The sequence below is a fragment of the Macaca fascicularis genome, chromosome 16 (assembly GCF_037993035.2).
Source record: "Macaca fascicularis isolate 582-1 chromosome 16, T2T-MFA8v1.1".
NCBI lineage: Eukaryota > Metazoa > Chordata > Mammalia > Primates > Cercopithecidae > Macaca > Macaca fascicularis.
Window position 1 is genome coordinate 59967813 of NC_088390.1, and position 21360 is coordinate 59989172.

Sequence of the window (21360 nt, forward strand, 5' to 3'; positions counted from 1 at the left end):
ATTTTAAAGCTACATTAATATTTTGACTTTTTAAAAGAATATATGCTGGGTGTGGTGGCTCATGTCTGTAATCCTAACACAAAAAAGTAGGTGGCATTACTATTACCAATTATGTGCTGTATAATACTCAAATAAGCAGTGAATTAAAGTCTTTCTTCTTTTCTTTGTTGGTTTTTATTTTTTTGTCAGTCTTGCTCTGTTGCCCAGGCCGGAGTACAGTGGCATGATGAGAGCTCATTGCAGCCTCGAACTCCTGGGCTCAAACAATCCTCCTGTCTCAGCCTCTGAGTAGCTGGGACTACAGGCACAGAGCCACCATTCCCAGCTAAAGAAAAAAAAAAATTTTTTTGGCCGGGCACGGTGGCTCACGCCTGTAATCCCAGCACTGTGGGAGGCCGAGGTGGGCAGATCACAAGGTTAGGAGATCAAGACCATCCTGGCTAACACAGTGAAACCCCATCTCTACTAAAAATACAAAAATTAGCCGAGCGTAGTGGCGGGTGCCTGTAGTCCCAGCTACTCAGGAGGTTGAGTCAGGAGAATGGCGTGAACCCGGGAGATGGAGTGCAGTGAGCTGAGACCGTGCCACTGCTCTCCAGCCTGGGTGACAAAGTGAGACTCCATCTCAAAAAAAAAAAAAAAAAAAAAAAAAAAAAAAAAAAAAAAAAAGAAAAACATTTTTTGTAGAGGCAGGGCAGTGTCTGCCTGTGTTGCCTAACCTGGTCTTGAACTCCTGAGCTCAAGTGATCCTCCCACCTCAGTCTCCCAAAATGCTGGGATTATAGGCATGAGCCACTGTGTGTTCATAAGACTAGAACAAATACATGAATAGTAATAATTCTTTCCTCAATTCCACCTTCTATTAATAACAGTCACTGGCTGAGCGAGGTGACTCACACCTATAATCTCCGCACTTTGGGAGGCAGAGGTGGGCGGATCACCTGGGGTCAAGAGTTCGAGACCAGCCTGGCCAAGATGGTGAAACCCCAGCTCTACAAAAAATACAAAAATTAGCCAGGGATGGCAGTGTACACCTGTAATCCCAGCTACTTGGGAGGCTGAGGCAGGAGAATTGCTGGAACCCGGGAGGCGGAGGTTGCTGTGAGCCCAGCTACTCTGAAGGCTGAGGCATAAGAATCGCTTGAATCCGGGAGGCAGAGGTTGCAATGAGCTGAGATCATGCCATTGCACTCCAGCTTGGGGCAACAGAGTGAGATTTGGTCTCAACAAACCAACCAACAAACAAAAAATAATAGTCACTGATGAATCTTAGGGCCTATGCAACTTGATTTCAAAGATAAATATTTCTTAAACTCATTAAACGTAACTTATTAAAATTACTATTTACTTACACTAAATAATTTTTTTTTGATGGATTATTGCTCTATTGCCCAGGCTGGAGTGCAGCAACACGATGCGCTCTCAGCTCACTGCAACCTCCGCCTCCCAGGTTCAAGTGATTCTCCTGCCTCAGCCTTCCAAGTAGCTGGGATTACAGGCGTGTGTCACCTCACCCGGCTAATTTCTGTATTTTTAGTAGAGGCGGGTTTTCACCATGTTGGTCAGGCTGGTCTGGAACTGCTGACCTCAGGTGATCCACCGGCCTTGGCCTCCCAAAGTACTAGGATTACAGGCGAGAGCCACCGCGCCCGCCTATTACACTAAATAATTATTTAAACACGTGTACCACACAGTGACTTTGTGTCACTCTATGGCTCTAATTCAGAAAACAATGTCTTTTGTGTATATATACATATATGCATAATTACAACTCCAATAGAAGGCTCCTTGTTTCTGAAGTAACAACTAAGACATTTTCATCAAAGATATAATTGTATCTGGCTAAAAGGCATTTTCTCCTTTCCTACAGAATTGCTAAAGTAACATTGTTACTTATTCATCTTGAAAGGTTACATATCAACTTACATCAATTTAAAATTGGTTACACATTTGAAAACATAACAAAGAAATTTAGTGCTTAGTGAAAAGTACACTCTGAACCTCCTTTGAAACCATACCACAGCGCTTGGGGACAGTATTGAGTGAACACTTAAATTAGGAGATATTTTAAAATTATCATTAAAATAATACAAATAGGCCGGGCATGGTGGCTCACACCTTAATCCCAGCGTTTTGGGAGGCCGAGGCCGGTGGATCACGAGGTCAGGAGATCGAGTTCACCCTGGTTAACACGGTGAAACTCCTTCTCTACTAAAAACAAAACAAAACAAAAAAACAAAAAATTAGCCGGGCGTGGTGGCACGCACCTGTAGTCCCAGCTACTCCGGAGGCTGAGGCAGGAGAATCGCTTGAACCCGGGAGGCGCAGGTTGCAGTGAGCTGAGATCGCCAACTGCACACCAGCCTGGGTGACAGAGCGAGACTGTCTTAAAAAAAAAAAAAAAAAAAAATTACACAAATAATAACTTTACACAATACAGCTAAACGAAGAAAAAATTAAGTTCACTTATAAACACTTTGGTTTATATAATTTCAAACTTTTACATACACTTCTTTTTAACAAAAAAGAGGGATCATTATACTACTTTGCAATCTGCTTTTTTCAATGAATTATCTTTCCATGCTAATAAATATCCTTCTACAAGTAATCATATTTTAATGACTGTATGTCATTCCACCAAGTAAAAGAATCTTAATTCGTTGAATCCATAAGGTTGTTTGTAACTTTAACTTTTCACAGTAGGCGTTTAGTTTGTTTTTGAGATGGCGTTTCGCAGTCTCCTGAGCAGGAGAGCAGTGGCGCGATCTCGGCTCACTGCAACCTCTGCCTCCCGGGTTCAAGCGATTCTCCTGCCTCAGCCTCCCGAGTAGCTGGGACTACAGGCGCCCGCCACCACGCCTGGCTAATTTTTTGTATTTTCAGTAGAGACGGGGTTTCACCACGTTAGCCAGGATGGTCTCGATCTTCTAACCTCGAGATCCGCCCGCCCCGGCCTCCCAAAGTGCTGGGATTACAGGCGTGAGCCACCGCGTCCAGCCAACACAGTAGGCGTTTTAAAGCATTTTTATTACAGTAACATAAATCTGGCCTTGGCTTCGTCCTGTTTCTCTGAGGAATGTGGAAAGCGGGGCTTAGGCCCGTGGGCTCTTCAAAGACTGTCACCAGGTGGGGACTTCACTGTGTCAACTATGAACTATATACATGTTTAAAATAAATATAAATACACATTTAAAAATGATAAGCCCAAATTCTTTTAAAACTGAAGTCTCCACTTATAGTTCCTTATTTTCCTCACTCAGAGCTGGACGTTTCGCAGGGAAAACGCAGGCTTTTGTGAAAATTCTAAAGGTATAATCCTAAATCATTTTTGGTTTCCGCTCACGCCTCAAGTGAATAAGAATCACAGCCCCAAATAATAATAATAATAAAATGATGCTTCATGCCCCCCGTTCCATCCCACTAACTTCGTCCGCGTGTGAAAGGCTCAATTGGATGAACTTCCCCGCCCCCCACACCTTTAAGATAAAAACTACATTCACAGCGATTTCTGTTTTAACATAAAACTCTTGGAAGGGCCCCACCCAATCTGTCTGGCAGCTGCCCCCAAACATCTCCAAAGCCGCAAACTAGGCAAGCCTAAAGGACAACCTGGCCAACAGGAGAATCAAACCACACGGGGTACGTTTCACTCCCTTCAGTCCATGAAAGATGAAATTATCGCAATAAAATACTGGGGGGAAAAAAACCTCTTTTACCACAGATTTTGACACTTTTCCGGCTACAGAGTCACAGGAAAGTGGCAGTTAGTCGTTCTGCCCCACCATCCTCAAATTTCTTAGTGTTTAGAAAAGAAAATATCTCCTCAAGATCTTCCCGCCACGAAGCGGGAAGGTCAGACTCCCGTAGGCTCCGGAGCTGCAGCCCTGCCCACCAGGTGTCCCCGTGGCCTCTAGAATATTGTAGAATCTTCCCAAGAGCCCACGCGGGAAGGAGGCCCGCCCCCTCATGAATAGCAAGAAGCCTCAGCTCTCGTAGAGCCCGCCTCCCTCATGAATATTGTAGATCTTCCCAGGAGCCCTAGCGGGAAGTCGGCCCCCCACCGCCCCCTTATCAATAGCAAGAGAGCCAGCTCCCATAGTGCCCTTCTTCTCATGAATAATTAACAGAGCGAGGTTCCTGGAGCCCAAACTCAGGCCTCAGCCACCCTTCGCGCCAAGCTGAAGACAAGAAGGGGCTGGAGCCGTTACGGTGTGGGGGAGGGGAGGGTGTAGCCCAAGATCTTGAACGCGGCGAGCCATGTTCCTGCTCCACTGCCTTTCCCTTCACCTAGTTTTGAGACAATTTTTGAGTCGCTCCCACCCCCACTAACCCCAGAAGGGCAAGTTACAAGGGGTTTCATCAAACCTTTTGATGGAAAAAAGCCTCCAGACATTCCTTTTTAAATCTGTCTTGCCGGTGCGGTGGCTCACGCCTGTAATCCCAACACTTTGGGAGGCCGAGGCGGGAGGCTCCCTTGAGTCCAGGAGTTCGAGACCAGCCTGGGCAACAGAGGGAGACCCCCCCCCCACACACACACACACCCCTCTCCTGGTCTCTAAATAAGCACATAAATAATAAATCTGTCTGGAATCAAGGGAAGATGTCTGTCTCCAGCCTCTCAAGATGGAGTCAAGACAAATCTTTCTAGCTAGGCCCCCCTGGCTAGAAGATTAAATTCTCATTAATTTATTTCTTCATTCATTCTGTAACTATTTATTGAAGCCTGCTCTGGGCCAGGCACAGGAGTAGGCCCTAAGAATGGAACAGAGAACAAGACAGATAAGTTTCCTGCTTTAATGGAGTTTATTAGCGTAATGGGGAAGATAGAATGAACAGACAGAGCATCTACAGATGTTGAGAGCAGTGCCGGTGAGAGCAGCGTGACAGAGGAAATAAGACAGAATGATGGGGTGTGTGTGTGTTGGCGGAGAGCTACTTTAGATAGACTGATCCTCAAGGTCCCTTTGATGTGACAATTTGAGAACTAATGGAGGAGAAGGAGCCAGTCAGAAGGGCTGAGGGAAGAAGGAATGGGAGAAAGATTCTCCTACATTTGCAGATCAATTCTACGTTATACCCAACACAAAATATATAAGGAGCTACTTAAAGACTGAGTGGAAATTTAGGATTAGTTGGCACGCTGTTATTTTGTATAGTCACAAATATTCATACGTTTTGGCTTTGTATCTTTTTTTCCCCTGACCTCAGGTGACCTGCCTACCTCAGCCCTGAAAAGTGCCGGGATTACAGGTATGAGCCACCACTCCCGACCTTTTATTTTTATTTTTATTTTTTTTGAGATAGAATCTTGCTCTGTCACCCAGGCTGGAGTACAGTGGCACGATTTCGGCTCACTGCAGCCTCTGCCTCCCGGGTTGAAGTGATTCTCCTGCCTCAGTCACCCAGTAGCTGGGACCACAAGTGCACACCACCATTGTATTTTTAGTAGAGATGGGGTTTCGTTGTCCAGGCTGGTCTCAAACTCAGAGGCTCCAGCGGTCTGCCTGCCTCCCAAAATGTTGGGATTAAAGGTGTGAGCCATCGGGCCCAGCCCTGGCTTTGTATCCTTTTGCAGCCAATTCTTTTTTTTTTTTTTTTCTTTTTTGAGATGGAGTCTGCCTCTGTTTCCCAGGCTGGAGTGCAGTGGTGCGATCTTGGCTCGCTGCAACCTCCACCTCCCAGATTCAAGTGATTCTCCTGCCTCAGCCTCCCAAGTAGTTGGAATTACAGGCACCCACCACCATGCCCAGCTAATTTTTTGTATTTTTTTTTTTTTTTTTGAGACGGAGTCTCGCTCTGTCGCCCAGGCTGGAGTGCAGTGGCACGATCTCGGCTCACTGCAAGCTCCACCTCCCGGGTTCACGCCATTCTCCCGCCTCAGCCTCCGAGTAGCTGGGACTACAGGCGCCCACCACCACGCCCGGCTAGTTTTTTGTATTTTTAGTAGAGACGGGGTTTCACCATGTTAGCCAGGATGGTCTCGATCTCCTGACCTCGTGATCCACCCGCCTCGGCCTCCCAAAGTGCTGGGATTACAGGCTTGAGCCACCGCGCCCGGCCTATTTTTTGTATTTTTTAGTAGAGATAGGGTTTTACCATATTGGCCAGGCTGGTCTTGAACTCCTGACTTCAGGTGATCCACCCACCTCAGCCTGCCAAAGTGCTGGGATTACAGGCATGAGCCATCGCACCCAGCTGCAGCCAATTCTTTTTTTTATTCCCTGTCTCCAACATTGATTAGAGGTCCTTGACCAAATATCATCTCCTTGGCAGTGGGCCAGATGCACATAATGGAAGCAAGGATCCTGAGTGGTGAGTATTTACATTTTACTCAAAGTGTCATGGGGAAGTGTCATGGGAAGTCCTTGAAGAGTTTTAAGCAGAGAGTGCTATGATCTGATTTACATTACCAAAATATTGCTCTGGTTTTTATGTGGAGAATAAATGAGGCCAGGAGTGGAGGGTAAGATCTGTTAGGATGTTGCAGGACTAGAATGGTGGCTCTGAGGGATGGGCTTGAGATATATTTTGGTGGTAGAAGTAACTGAATTTACCTAATAGATTGGATAAGGGTGGAAGGAAGGGAAAGGAAGGAGATAGGAATAATTCCCAGGTTTCTGACTTCAATAAATGGGTAGAGGTTAATCCCATTTACTGAGATATGCAAGTGAGGAGTTTTTCTAGTGGAGTTTTGTCTTTCTTTTCTTTTCTTTTTTTTTTTTTGATGGAGTTTCGGTCTTGTTGCCCAGGCTGGAGTGCAATGGCTCCCTGCAATCTCTGCCTCTCAGGTTCAAGCGATTCTCCTGCCTCAGCCTCCCAAGTAGCTGGGATCACAGGCATGTGCCACCATGCCTGGCTAATTTTGTATTTTTACGAGAGACAGGGTTTCTCCATGTTGGTCAGGCTGGTCTCGAACTCCCGACCTCAGGTGATCTGCCCGCCTCTGCCTCTCAAAGTGCTGGGATGACAGGAGTGAGCCACCGTGCCCAGCCTTATGTTTGTTTTTCTTCTGTTTTCTTTTGGGAACAAGGTCTCACTCTGTTGCCCAGGCTGGAGTAGAATGGTGCGATCATAGTTTACTGTAACCTCGAACTCCTGGCCTCTAGCAACCCTCTCACCTCAGTGAAGTGCTGAGATTACAGGTGTGAGCTACCTTGCCTGGCCAACTAGTGGAGAATTAAGAGAATTCTAGTGGATAATTAGTTTTCCAAGTGGTAAATTTGAGATTTCTCTGAGGCATCCAAGTGAAGATGTCATGTTAAGGAGGCAGTTGAATTTAAAAATCAGAGTGCTTTTGGAGGAAAATGTCTGGGCTGGAGATATACATTTAAGGATTAGAGGAATATAATTGTAAGCATTAGAGGAATATTGACACTCAGACATTGGGAAGAGGAGGGCAAGATCTCAAAGGAGGTTGAAAAGGAGTATCTAGCAAAGTGAACTGGAAAAAACCAGGAGAGTGTGGGGTCACAGAATCCTGAAGCAGGGGTGCTTCAAGAATGAGGAGTAGCCTTCTGTGACAAGTGCCACCTAGTTGAGCAAGGTGTCTGTTACATGAGCATTGCAGGTGTCTGCTGGATTTGGCAATCCAATTTAGGTACAAGCAGTAAAGGTCCACCTTGTCATATCCTATTTCAATAACCCATAGTAACTTTGCCTTGCCAGCCACCTCAAACTCAGATCTCTCTGCTATTTCATCAGCGTCCTCTATGGTCTATTGCTTACCTGTTCATTCATCCATTTGTTACATTCAATCCATGCCTATTTTCTGCCAGGTCCAGTGGTAGCTCAGGATAAATACAGTTTCGGCCTTCCAATGGCTCATGCTCAGAGCACCCAACTTGAATAAAATGTAATCCCTTCCTTCCCAAGGAAACAAACCTGCTACTCCAGCAGGGGCAGAGGAGGCGTCTCCTCCTTAGTAGATTTACCCCCTACCTCTTTGTGCTAAAACTCCCATTAAAAATGACCTCCCTCCTTTCTAAATCTCCCTCTGGGTTCCACTTTAAGATTCACACCCTGCATCCGTTAAGTATGCCTTCTCATCTAAGTGATGCTGTAAACCCCTTGAGATGCCTTATATCTCTTTTGTATTCTTCACATAGAAAAGAATGCCAGGTACAGAGATGGATCTACCATGAGGCTATGGAAACTTAAACATCAGGGTCCCCTTCTTGCTCAGGCCCCTTCCAAGTCTTTTCTTTCTTTTTTTTTCTTTTGAGACAGAGTCTTGCTCTGTCACCCAGGCTGGAGTGCAGTGGCACGATCTCGGCTCACTGCAACCTCCGTCTGCCAGGTTCAAGCGATTCTCCTGCCTCAGCCTCCCAAGTAGCTGGGACTACAGGCGCTCACCACCATGCCCTGCTAACTTTTATATTTTTATTAGAGATGGGGTTTCACCATATTGGCCAGGCTGGTCTTGAACTCCCGACCTCAGGTGATCTGCCCGCCTCAGCCTCCCAAAGTGTTGGGATTATAGGCGTGAGCTACCGTGCCCGGCTTTTTCTTTTTCTTTTTTTCTTTTCTTTTTTTTTTTTTTTTTTTTTGAGACGGAGTCTTGCTCTGTCACCCAGGCTGGAGTGCAGTGGCCGGATCTCAGCTCACTGCAAGCTCCTCCTCTCAGGTTCACGCCATTCTCCTGCCTCAGCCTCCCGAGTAGCTGGGACTACAGGCACCCGCCACTTTGCCCGGCTAGTTTTTTTTGTATTTTTTAGTAGAGACGGGGTTTCACCGTATTAGCCAGGATGGTCTCGATCTCCTGACCTCGTGATCCGCCCGTCTCGGCCTCCCAAAGTGCTGGGATTACAGGCTTGAGCCACCGCACCCGGCCTTCTTTTTCTTTTTAAAGTCTCACTCTGTCTCCCAGGCTTGAGTGAGTGCAGTGGTGCGATCTCGGCTCACTGCAACTTCCACCTCCTGGGCTCAGACGATTTGCCTTTCTCAGCTTCCCAAGTACCTGGGATTACAGGCATGCACCACCATGCCCAGCTAAGTTTTGTATTTTTATTTTTTATTTTTATTTTTGAGAGGGAGTGTCACTCTTGTCTAGGCTGGAATGCAGTGGCATGATCTCGGCTTACTGCAACCTCTGCCTCCCAGATTCAAGCGATTTTCCTGCCTCAGCCTCCCAAGTAGCTGGGATTACAGGCGCCCACAACCACGCCTGGCTAATTTTTGTATTTTTAGTAGAGACGGGGTTTTCACCATGCTGGTCAGGCTGGTCTTGAACTCCTGACCTCAGGTGATCCACCCGCCTCGGCCTCCCAAAGTGCTGGGATTACAAGCATGAGCTACCATGCCCAGCCTAAGTTTTGTATTTTTAGTAGAAACGGGGTTTCACCATGTTGGCCAGGCTGGTCTCGAACCCCTGGCCTCAGGTGATCCACTCGCTTCGGCCTCCCAAAGTGCTGGGATTACAAGCATGAGCCACCATGCCTGGCCCCAGAGCCACTGTGCCCAGCCCCGTAATTTTGTATTCATAAACAGCAGATGAAGATTGAAGAAACATTTGCTGATGGGCTCAGAATTAGCTAACTTCACGTATTTGTTGATTTGTTAAGCTTGTTTTATTAACAGGGATTTATGTTAGGGCTTTAGTTACTGATTATATCATTCCCTTGCCCCAAAGCTTTCAATGCCTCTGATTAAATGTAAGCTTGTCATTCAATGCCTGCCTCGATGTGGCTGCATTTTTAGGTCTCCAGCCTTATCTCCTTAAACTGAAGCCCCCATTATCACCCCTGGTGGCTTTGTTCATGCTGATTTCTCTGCTCAGAAAGGTGTCTCTTCCAACTCTACCTTTCCTTTTCTTTCTTTCTTTCTTTCTTTCTTTCTTTCTTTCTTTCTTTCTTTCTTTCTTTCTTTTTCTTTCTTTCTTTCTTTCTTTCTTTCTTTCCTTTCTTTCCTTTCTTTTCTTTCTTTCTTTCTTTCTTTCTTTCTTTCTTTCTTTCTTTCTTTCTTTCTTTCTTTCTTTCTTTCTTTCTTTCTTTTCTTTCTCTTCCTTCTTCCTTCCTTCCTTCCTTCCTTCCTTCCTTCCTTCCTTCCTTCCTTCCTTCCTTCCTTCCTTCCTTTCTTTCTTTCTTTCTTTCTTTCTTTCTTTCTTTCTTTCTTTCTTTCTTTCTTTCTTTCTTTCTTTCTTTCTTTCTTTAATAGATAGGATCTCCTTTTGTGCCCAGGCTGGAGCACAGTGGCACAATCATGGCTCACTGCAACCCCAACCCCTCCTGGGCTCAAGCAATCCTACTGCCTCCCAAGTAGCTGAGACTACAGGTGTGTACCACCACATCCAGGTAATTTTTCTATTTTTTTTAGAGATGAAGTCTCTCTATGTTGCCCAGGGTGGTCTCAAACTGCCGGACTCAAGCGATCTGCCTGTCTTGTCCTCCCAAAGTGCTGGCATTATAGGCGTGAGCTACCACTTCTTCCTGCTTTCACCTTTTCCCATCCTAAAATATCCTTCGGCATTTGCTTCTGAGAGAGAGTTTCCTGGACCAACAACCTAACTGAGAGTTTGCTAGAAATGAAGACTCTCAGACACCACCTCAAAGCTAGTGAATGGGAATCTGCATTTGAATAAGATCCACAGTAAAGTTTGAGACATAGTGACTTAGGCCGTTTCACAGGCTACCTCCTTGAGGAATCCGAAATCTTTTAAAATCCCTGTAATGAGATAACGTTTTTCCTCTTTTGAACTCTTCATTCATTTTTTGCTGGTACTTCTCTCTGGGCACTTTATTTCACCTTGAATTGTGGTTATTTATGCACAAGACTTAGTTATCCTGTTAGGTTGTGAGGTCTTTGAAGGCAGTAACAGTGGAATCTCCACTGTGATGAATTAGTTGGCTTGGGAGCATACACACACACAAACACACACACACACACACACACACACACACACACCCCCAAATCTAGGTGGTACTGATGTTTTAGTTGATCCTCAGAATTTTGCAAGGATTCAAATATAAACTGACTTTCAAATGTGAATGCCATGCATGGGCAAGATCTGTTGCAATTATTTTTACTTAATAAAACAAGCATACAACTATTATTTTATATCATGAAAGTCTTTAATATAATTTTCTTTTCTTTTCTTTTTTTTTGAGAGAGAGTTCCACTTTTGTTGCCCAGGCTGGAGTGCAATGGCCTGATCTCGGCTCACCGCAACCTCCACCTCCCGGGTTCAAGCGATTCTCCTGCCTTAGCCTCCTGAGTAGCTGGGTTTACAGGCATGCGCCACCATACCCGGCTAATTTTGTATTTTTAGTAGAGATGGGATTTCTCCATGTTGGTCAGGCTGGTCTCAAACTCCCGACCTCAGGTGATCCACCTGCCTCAGCCTCCCAAAATGCTGGGATTACAGGTGTGAGCCACCGAGCCTGACTAATAGCATTTTCTTTACCTTTGTCTGGTGCTGTGTGATAAAATTATATCTTCATCTGTAAATTGCAGAGTAGGAAGAGAGCTAGTCTAAATTATTTAAAAACAGCTGGTTACCTGTAACATTCTATAAAAACTCCAGGGAGGCTGGGCACGGTGACTCATGCCTGTAATTCCAGCACTTTGGGAGGCCAAGGCGGGTGGATCACTTGAGGGTCAGGAGTTTGAGACCAGCCTGGCGAACATGATGAAATGCTGTCTGTACTGAAAATACAAAAATTAGCCAGGTGTAGTGGCACGCATCTGTAGTCCCTGCTACTCAGGAGGCTGAGGCAAGAGAATGGCTTGAACCCGGGAGGCGTAGGTTGCAGTGAGCCGACATTGCACCACTGCACTCTAGCCTGGGCGACAGAGCGAGACTGTCTCAAAAAAAACCCCAAAAACTAAAAAACAAAACAAAAAAAACCTCCAGGGAAGGAGATTTCACAGATTCCTTTGACTGAAACAACATTTTTTTGCGGGGAAGGGTATGGAATATTGCTCTGTTGCCCAGACTGGAGTGCAGTGGTGCAATCTTGTCCCACTGCAACCTCCACCTCTGGGTTTCAAGCAATTCTCCTGCCTCAACCTCCCAAGTAGCTGGGATTACAGTTATGCGCCACCATGCCCAGCTGCTAATTTTTGTATTTTTAGTAAAGATGGGGTTTCACCATATTGTTTAGGCTGATCTCCAACTCCTGAGCTCAAATGATCCACCTGCCTTGGCCTCCCAAAGTGTTGGAATTACAGGCGTGAGCCACCGTGCCCTCGCCAGAGTTACTGTTTAATGGGTATAGAATTTCAGTTTCTGGAGACAGGATGTGGTGATGGTTGCACAACATAATGAATGTATTTAATACCACTGAACTGTACATGTGAAAATAGTTAAGTTGGTAAATTTTACATGTATTTTTACCACAATTAAAAATGCATTTAAGGCCGGGCGCAGTGGCTCACGCCTGTAATCCCAGCACTTTGGGAGGCTGAGGTGGGCAAATCACAAGGTCAGGAGATTGAGACCACGGTGAAACCCTGTCTCTACTAAAAACACAAAAAATTTGCCAGGCGTGGTGGTGGGTGCCTGTAGTCCCAGCTACTCAGGAGGCTGAGGCAGGAAAATGGCATGAACCCGGTAGGTGTAGGTTGCAGTGAGCTGAGATCGCACCACTGCACTCCAGCCTGGGTGACAGAGCAAGACTCTGTCTCAAAAAAAAAAAAAAAAAATGCATTTAAGGCTGGGTGTGGTGGCTCAGGCCTGTAATCCCAGCACTTTGGGAGGCCGAAGTGGGCAGATCACATGAGGTCAGGAGTTTGAGACCAGCCTGGCCAACATAGTGAAAGGCCATTCCTACTAAAACAAAAAAAATGCAAAAATTAGCCAGGCATGGTGTCGCACCCCTGTAATTCCAGCTACTCGGGAGGCTGAGGCAGGAGAATCACTTGAACCTGGGAGGTGGAGGTTGCAGTGAACTAAGATCGCACCACTGCACTCCAGCCTGGGCAACAGAGTGAGACTCCATCTCAAAAAAAAAAAAAGCATTTTAAAAAAGAGATTGTATCTGTTAAGTAGGATAAAAATTAAATAAAAATAAATTAAAAAGAGGGTATATATAAAAATGCAGTTTTGGCTGGTGCAGTGGCTCACGCCTGTAATCCTAGCACTTTGGGAGGACGAGGCAGGTGGATTGCTTGAGTCCAGGAGTTCGAGACCAGCTTGGGCAATGTGGTGAGACCCCTGTCTCTACAAAAGATTAAAAATATTAGCCAGGCCTGGTGGCACATGCTCCGTAATCCCAGCTACTCGGGAGGCTGAGGCAGGAGAATCGCTTCAACCCAGGAGGTGGAGGTTGCAGTGAGCCAAGATGGTGCCATTGTAGTCCAGCCTGGGCAACAAGAGCAAAACTCTGTCTCCAAAAAAAAGAACAAAAAACAAAAAAAACTCGTTCCTGTAGTCCCGGCTATTCAGGAGGCTGATGTGAGAGAATGGCTTGAACCCAGGAGGTTGAGGCTGCAGTGAGCTTAGATTGCTCCACTGCACTCCAGCCTGGGTGACAGAATGAGAACCTGTCTCAAAAAAAAAAAAAAAAAAAAAAAAAGTCTGGTCTCATTGGCTCACGCCTGTAGTCCCAGCACTTTGGGAGGCTGAGGAGGGAAGATCTCTTGAGCCCAGGAGTTTGAGACCAGCCTGGGCAATATAGAGAGACTCTGTCTCAATTTAAAAAAAATTATATATATTTGAAAAAAAATCATCCCCACAAAGAATACAAAAATTTAGCCAGGCATGATGGCATGTGCCTGTGGTCCCAGCTACTGGGGAGGCTGAGGTGGAAGGATTACTTAAGTCCAGGAAGCAGAGGTTGTAGTGAGCCATGATCACGTCACTGCACTCTAGCCTGGGTGACAGAGTGAGACCCTGTCTCAAAAACAAAAAAAAAAAATGCAGTTTTTAGACAAATAAAATTTAAAATATTTGGAGGAGATGTGATTGTAAATAGGTCTAAGTAGGCTCAAAGTCCACTAAATGTGGTTGTTAAAATTTATTAGATTTATAAATAGAATATTAAGATTTTTAACCTGAATTTGGAAGCTTAAGGGAAAACTTGGATTTTAATGTGTGAGTTTAATAAACCAAATATTAAAAGGAAAAAGAATATGTCACTTAAAATTATCATAGGAAAGTGACAGAAAATCCCAAATTACAGTACTTTAAACAAGATAGAAGCTTATTTTTCTCATATAAAGTCCAGAGATAAGCAGTCAGGACTGGTGTGACAGCTCCATAATCATCTGAAACCCAGGCTCCTTCTATCTTTTTGAGCTGCGTCCTCAACCTGTGGCTTCTACCTCACGGCTCAGGGTGGCTGCTTAAGCTCAAGCCATCATGTGCACATCTCTTCAAAGACAGGAGAACATACACACATACACTTCAAAGACCAGAACTTAGTCACATGGTCACTACCAATGGGAAAATATTTTGGAAGGCCCTGTGCCCAGCTAAAAAATAGCAGATTCTATTATTATATAGGAAGAGAGGAGCAGGGCACAGTGGCTCATGCCTGTAATCCAGCACTTTGTGAGGCCAAGGCAGGTGGATCATTTGAGGTTAAGAGTTCGAGACCAGCCTGGCCAACATGGTGAAACCCTGTCTCTACTAAAAATACAAAAATTAGCTGGCTGTGGTGGTGAACACCCGTAATCCCGGCTACTCAGGAGGCTGAGGCAGAATTGCTTGAGCCTGGGAGGTGGAGGAAACTCTGTGTCAAACAAACAAACAAACAAAAACAAAAAAGAAGGGAGGAGCAGATATCAGGGTATGACGGCAGTCCACGTAAAAGGTAAGCACATTTTTCGTTTTTGATACATTTTACCTTCTGTTTCCCATCCCTTAATCAACAGACTTTTTTTTTTTTCTTTTTTTTTTTGAGACAGAGTCTTGCTCTGTTGCCCAGGTGGAGTGCAGTGGCTGATCTCAGTTCACTGCAAGCTCCGCCTCCCAGGCTCACACCATTCTCCTGCCTCAGCCTCCCGAGTAGCTGGGATTACAGGCGCCTGTCACCACGTCCAGCTAATTTTTTTTGTATTTTTAGTAGAGATGGAGTTTCACCGTGTTAGCCAGGATGGTCTCGATCTCCTGACCTCATGATCCGTCTGCCTCAGCCTCCCAAAGTGCTGGGATTACAGGTGTGAGTCACCACACCTGGCCAATCAACAGCCTTTTAATGTCTACATTAATCTAACAACAACCTAAGCCAATTTCCTGTTGTTCTTGATAGAGAAGAAACATAATTGACTTATGTCTTTTATATAATTGAAAACAATTAAATCTACTTCTAACTTCCCTTCCTTAGACAAAGTAGTTTCCTTTCTAGCTTGACTTGCTTCAAGTTTCTCAATCTTACTCCATCCTGAGATATTTCTCATCTTTTACTGATATTGCTTTACTTCGGTCCCTAAGTTTGTTATCTCTTTTTCCTACAAAATTATACTTGTTTAAATTGAATTGAATTGAAATATAGTGACTTCATCCTATATTTTTGTTTATTTACTTATTTAAATACTAAGAGCAAAGCTGAACAATTGATGGGTTTTTAACTTTTTGTCCTTTTCTTCTTTTTTTGAGATGGAATCTTGCTCTGTCGTCCAGGCTGGAGTGCAGTGGTGTGATCTCGGTTCACTGCAAGCTCTGCCTCCCAGGTTCATGCCATTCTCCTGCCTCAGCCTCCCGAGTAGCTGGGACTACAGGCGCCCGCCACCATGCCTGGCTAATTTTTTGTATTTTTAGTAGAGACAGGGCTTCACCGTGTTAGCCAGGATGGTCTCGATCTCCTGACCTCGTGATCTGCCCACCTCGGACTCCGAAAGTGCTGGGATTATAGGCATGAGCCACTACGCCCGACCTGTCCTCCTTGTTTTTATTAAAAAGACGGATATTTTCTTTTTTCTTTTTTTTGAGACGGAGTTTCACTTTGCCGCCCAGGCTGGAGTACAATGGCACGATCTCAGCTCACTGCAACCTCCACCTCCCGGGTTCAAGGATTCTCCTTTCTCAGCCTCCTGAGTAGCTGGGACTACAGGTGTGTGCCACCACGCCCAGCTAATTTTTGTATTTTTAGTAGAGACGGGGTTTCACCATGTTGGCCAGGTTGGTCTCGAACTCCGGACCTCAAGTGATTCACCCGCCTCGGCCTCCCAAAGTGCTGAGATTACAGGCATGACCCACCACACCCAGCAGAATATTTTCTTTTTACTCGTTATTTTTAAAGACTAGTCAGGTGAATCATAAAAGTTGCTAGCAAACATAATAAGGCATATTCAAGTGATTTGCATGGGGCAGTTAGAAAAAATGTACTTCTGGGATTACAGGCATGAGCCACAGTGCCCAGCAGTATATTTGGGAGGTGGGCAGATCACTTGAGCCCAGGAGTTCAGAGACCAGCCTAGGCAACATGGTGAAACCCCATCTCTACAAAAATTAGCTGGGCATGGTGGTGCACACCAGTAGTCCCAGCTACTTGGGTGGCTGAAGCTGAAGGATTGCTTGAGCTTGGGGGTCAAGGCTGCAGTGAGCTATGATCACACCACTGTGCAGAGCAAGACCCTGCCTCAAAAAAAAAAAATCAAGAAAAGAAAAAAAATATATATATATATACTAACCACAAATAAAAGTGTGTACAAACTAACGGTATGTGGCACTTGGGGCCGTCTCACATGAGAATGTGACATGGTGACAAGATTTCATCCAAAAACATGCTTTGGCAGAGGAATGGTTTTCAGGGTTGGAAAAAAATTCCTCGTTTTTCAGACAAGGGCACCAAGGCCCAAGGAGGTAAAAGCCTTTCCCAAGGTTTTCCACCCCAATATCCTGGCATGAAGCCAGTCTGTGTAATTACATTTGGATCATATCAAATTTCGTCTGGGAAAGTGCTATCTTAAAAAGCCAACTATAAAATCATATGTGCTGCCTTATCCTATTTTATGAGGGAAATGTACATATAAGTATATAAGAGACTGGAAAGGATGATGACACTATTAATATGTCAGCAGTAGTTATTTTTGCACTGCAAGATTAAGGGAGGTTTAAGTTCTTTTTTCTTTTATGCATTTCTGGGTTTTCTAAGCTATCTCTATCCCGGCCTATGTTATTTGTGTCATTAGAAAAAATATTTAAACTATGCACTGTTGTATATTATTTTACCACAAATGGAAGAGATAGAGAAGGGTTGGAAAGTAGTTTTGGATATTTTTAAGTGGGTGTCATTATAAATTGAAAGATGGTAATAAATAAGTGTATTCAGATATCTAAGTCAGTTAATAGTTTTGTCTGGGAAATTACGAGGCAGAGGGACAAATAGCACAGCCATGAGTAAGCATAACCTCATTTTCCCAAAATCTTTTCCTGACTTCTTTCAAAAGAAATGCATTGCCTCATGTTAGTTTTTGTTTTGTTTTGTTTTTGTTTTGTTTTTGAGACAGAGTCTTACTCTGTCACTCAGGCTGGTGTGCAGTGGTGCGATCTTGGCTCACTGCAACCTCTGCCTCCTGGGTTCAAGCAATTCTCCTGCCTCAGCCTTCTGAGTAGCTGGGATTACAGGCGATTGCCACCATCATGCTTGGCTAATTTTTGTATTTTTAGTAGAGAATGGATTTCACCATGTTGACCAAGCCGGTCTCAAACTTCTGATCTCAAGTGATCCACCTGCCTCAGCCTCCCAGACAGCTGGGATTACAGGTGTGAGCCACCGCGCCTGGCTGCAAATTTAAACTACAGTGTGATATACTGACAACACCAAATGCTGAAGGATGTGGTGCGACAGGAACCCTCATTCATTGCTGGTGGGAATGCAAAATGGTACAGACACTCTGGAAGACAGTTAGATAGTTTGTTTCTTTCTTTCTTTTCTTTTTTGAAATGTTTTTTGTAGAGATGAAGTTTTGCCATGTTTCCCAGGCTGGTCTCGAACTCCTGAACTCCTGAGCTCTTTTTTTCTTTTTTCTTTTCTTTTTTTTTTTTTGAGACAGCATTTTGCTCTGTTGACCAGGCTGGAGTGCAGTGGTGTGATTACAGCTCACTGCAGCCTGGAACTCCTGGGCTCAAGCGATCCTCCCACGTCAGCCTCCCAAATAACTGGGACTACAGGAAATGCCACCATGCCCAGCTTGGTTTGGCAGTTTCTTACAAAACTAAATATACTGTTACCATATGACCCAGAAGTCATACTAGTTAGTATTTACCCAAATCAGTTGAAAACTTATCTACACAAAAACCTGCATACAGGTATTTATAGCAGTTTTATTCATAACTGTCAAAACTTGGAAGCAACCAAGATGTCCTTCAGGAGGTGACTGGACAAATAAACTGTGGTGCATTCAGACAATGGAATATTATTCAGTGCTAAAAAAAAATGAATTATCAAGCTATGAAGAGACATGGCGGAAACCTAAATGCATGTTACTAAGTGAAAGAAACCAATCTGAAAAGGCTACATACTGTATGACTCCAACTACATGACATTCTGGAAAAGGCAAAACTGTGGAGACAGCGAAAAGATCAATGGTTGCTAGGGGTTGGTGAGGGGGAGATAGAGGATTTTTAGGGCAGTGAAAATACTCCGTATGATACTATAAAGGAACTCTATGATACATGTCATTATACATTTGTCAAAACCTGTAGAATGGCTGGGTGCATTGGCCCATGCCTGTAATCCCGACACTTTATGAGGCCGAGGTAGGTGTATGACTTGAAGTCAGGAGTTCGAGACAAGCCTGGTCATCACGGTGCAACCCAGTCTCTACTAAAAATACAAAAATTAGCTGGGTGTGGTGGCATGTGCCTGTAATTCCAGCTACTCGGGAGGCTGAGGCAGGAGAATCGCTTGAACTTGGAAGGCAGAGTCTGCAGTGAGCTGAGATCGTGCCACAGCACTCCAGCATAGGTGACAGAACGAGACTCCATCTCAAAAAATAAAAACAAAACAAAACAAAAATTAGCTGGGTGTGGTGGTGGGCACCTGTAGTCCCAGCTACTCCGGAGGGCTGAGGCAAGAGAATCACTTGAACCTGGGAGGCGGAGGTTGTAGTGAGCCAAGATCGTGCCACTGCACTCCAGCCTGGGAAACAGAGCAAAACTCCATTTCAAAAAAAAAAAAAAAAAAAGGATAATTTAAATAAAATATTTTTTCTGTCCTATTAAATACTTCTTATGTTCTACTAAATACTTCTTATCAGACCTCAGGAGTGCAACACCAAAGACACTTATTGAAGCAAATTCTGTGTGAGTAGACTTGGCAAGTCAGTCATCGCAAAGCACTAGACAAGTATGAAAAATACTCCCATGTGGGAAAAACTGCTAAAAAATTAATTTCCAGATGGTCAAAGTTCAGGCTTGACTCATGTGGAATTTTTTAAAAATCAAAAACACTGAAACTTGGTAAACCCAGAAAACTATAATTCTTATTAGTTGACTGAAATTACTAAGTAAACAAGCCACAGTATCAAAGGAACTGTTACTGAATAACTCATTTTCAAGGAGAAATGTGTGCTGCAATTTTCCCAGAAGGTGGCAGCAGAAAGCTGTATATGACAATATGATTTTTCAAATGAAGCAGGGGGAAATCCTGAAGGTAGAAAACTGGAAGCACTTTAGCTGAAACAGAACACTCTCATTTTACAGATGAGAAACTGAGTTCCAAAGAGATTACCTGACTTTCTTAGGCAAAATTCTTCATTGAAATAAATTCCTTGAGGCCGGGCACTGTGGCACATGCCTGTAATCCCACCACTTTGGGAGGCCCAGGCGGGCAGATCACCTGAGTTTAGGAGTTTGAGACCAGCCTGGCTAACATGGTGAAACCCCATCTCTACTAAAAACACAAGAATTAGCCAGGCATGGTGGTGCATGCCTGTAATGCCAGCTACTCAGGAGCCTGAGGCAGGAGAATCACTTGAACCCAGGAAGTTGCAGTGAGCCAAGATCATGCCACTGCACTCCAGCTTGGGCGGCAGAGCAACGCTCCATCTCAAATAAATAAATAAATAAAAGAAATTTCTTGAGAGCTGGGAGCAATGGCATGCACCTGTAGTCTAGACCCAGCAACTCAGGAGGCTGAAAAAGGAGGATGACTTGAGCCCAGGAGTTCTAGGCTATAGTGCACATAATTGTGCCTGTGAATACACTGCATTAAAACCTGGGCAATATAGCAAGACACCGTCTCAAATAAATAAATAAATAAATTCCTTGAAATATGTCACACTATGCAAATTTCATTTATATGTATATTATGCTCAGTGTAAGCAAAATTATTTTTAGTTTTGGAGACAAGGTCTTGCTCCGTCACTCAGGCTGGAGTACAGTGGCACAAATCATGGCTCACTGCAGCCTCAACCTTATAGGCTCAAGCAATCCTCCTGCCTCAGCCTCCCAAAGCGCTCGGATTACAGATGTGAGTCACTGTACCTGGCTGCAAATTTAATTAGACATAAAAATATAATATAATATTAAGTTATGATAGAAAAAGCTTTGGAATATTTCCAGAACTTCCCCTCTCTCCACCTTTTTTTTTTTTTTTTTTTTTTGAGACTGAGTCTCCCTCTGTTACCCAGGCTGGAGTGCAGTGGTGCAATCTTGGCTCACTGCAACCTCTGCCTCCCAGGTTCAAGCAATTCTCCCACCTCAGCCTCCCAAGTAGCTGGGATTACAGGCAGCTGCCACCACACCTGGCTAATTTTTTGTATTTTTTAGTAGAGACGGGGTTTTACCATGTTGGCCAAGCTGGTCTTGAACACCTGTCTTCAGGTGATCTGCCTGTCCTAGCCTCCCAAAGTGTTGGGATTACAGGCGTGAGCCACCATGTCCTGTCAATTTTTTTTTTTTTTCATTACAAAGTTAAAGACAACCAACCCAAAGTTTTAAAAGCTCCTATTACAAAACGAAACACCAAAGCAGTGTTATAAACTTTGTGTTACATTAAAAAATACTTATATTTAGTAAGTTAGAATCCCAAACCAAGGAATACATTGCAATATAACTGTGCCAGTCATAAGGTAATAATAGGACATATGAAATATCAATTCACAGGGCACTAAAGAAAGTGTTTGGGCTGGTATTGGGACATATGCTTAAGGCTGTATAATGGATATCTTCATTTTTTTTTTTCAAAGCAACAACATAAAGTCATAGGGATATCTTCATTCTTGTTCATTTTTGAGACTGTTGTGCTCTCTTTTGGAGATGAGGTCAAAGTTTGAATTTGACAACCCTTTTTGACAATGGAGGCTCAGCTAAGCAGCTCTCTGGACTCCCATGATAACAAGCCCTATATACTTTCTGATGTAATAGTAGAGATACTTGGTACTTTATCCTAGAAGAATGTTTTCATTATCAAACATGACAGGCTACTTATGTGGTTTTATTTTATTTTATTTTATTTTACTTTATTTATTGAGATG

The 21360-nt window shown here is 44.1% G+C and overlaps 1 long non-coding RNA gene across 3 annotated transcripts in view; it reads left to right on the forward strand.

Moving 5' to 3' along the window:
- The first annotated feature begins 4103 nt into the window (after positions 1-4103).
- LOC123569487 (uncharacterized) overlaps positions 4104-21360 on the forward strand; it is a 43316-nt gene continuing 26059 nt past the window's right edge. For 2 of the 3 annotated variants that reach the window (XR_010581860.1, XR_006693256.2), the window contains exons 1-3: positions 4104-4209; positions 5209-5250; positions 6242-6312. This is a non-coding gene — a long non-coding RNA (uncharacterized lncRNA). The remainder of the gene's footprint in view (positions 4210-5208; positions 5251-6241; positions 6313-21360) is intronic. The other variant, XR_010581861.1, reaches the window with a different exon arrangement.